General features: G+C 52.8%; 1 protein-coding gene across 1 annotated transcript in view; it reads right to left on the bottom strand.

Moving 5' to 3' along the window:
• Positions 1-248, bottom strand: part of LOC106938767 (uncharacterized) — a 6,247-nt gene extending 5,999 nt beyond the window's left edge. The window contains exon 1 of the mRNA XM_015020918.1: positions 79-248. The gene's annotated coding sequence lies outside the window, so the exon portion shown is untranslated. The remainder of the gene's footprint in view (positions 1-78) is intronic.
• Positions 249-519: the final 271 nt, after the last annotated feature.

Raw genomic sequence — 519 nt, 5'->3', positions numbered from 1 at the left:
GACAAACCCATATGGGACCCATATAGTCTGCCCTCCTTGTCCCCACATGGGGCCCACCTAGGCATGCTGGCTGGGCTCTGACTCACATAGAGAGCAATCCCGCCACCCTTACTCTTCCCACTCTTGGAGAAGTCTCTGTCCTCCCACACCAGAGAATATCCAGGAATTTCCACGGTCTTATCCGGAACGAGCGCGTGCAGCCATGTTTCCGTGAAACAGAAAATGCTACACAGGGTCCTCCAGGGTCCTCACTAGTGCCGTCAGTTCATCCGCCTTATTTGCCAAGGATCTCACGTTTCCCATTATAATAGCAGGTACTGCTTGTTTGTGCCGTCTCCTCTTCTCCCTCCGTTTGACTCCAGACCTGCAGCCACGTCGTCTCATCCGTATCTCATCCGGGACAATAGGCCTGACTCCAGGCAACAGCACAGGTCCACACAGCGCAATCAGTTGTTCGCGCGTGTAAACAATGCCGCTACTCCTTCCAACCATGTCCTCAGTTACAAGGTAAAAAAGTAA

This window comes from Poecilia latipinna, unplaced genomic scaffold (genome assembly GCF_001443285.1).
Source record: "Poecilia latipinna isolate Pla-1442-1.1 unplaced genomic scaffold, P_latipinna-1.0 Scaffold2686, whole genome shotgun sequence".
NCBI lineage: Eukaryota > Metazoa > Chordata > Actinopteri > Cyprinodontiformes > Poeciliidae > Poecilia > Poecilia latipinna.
Note: the sequence above shows the minus strand (reverse complement) of the source record. Positions and strands in the feature narration are given on the sequence as shown.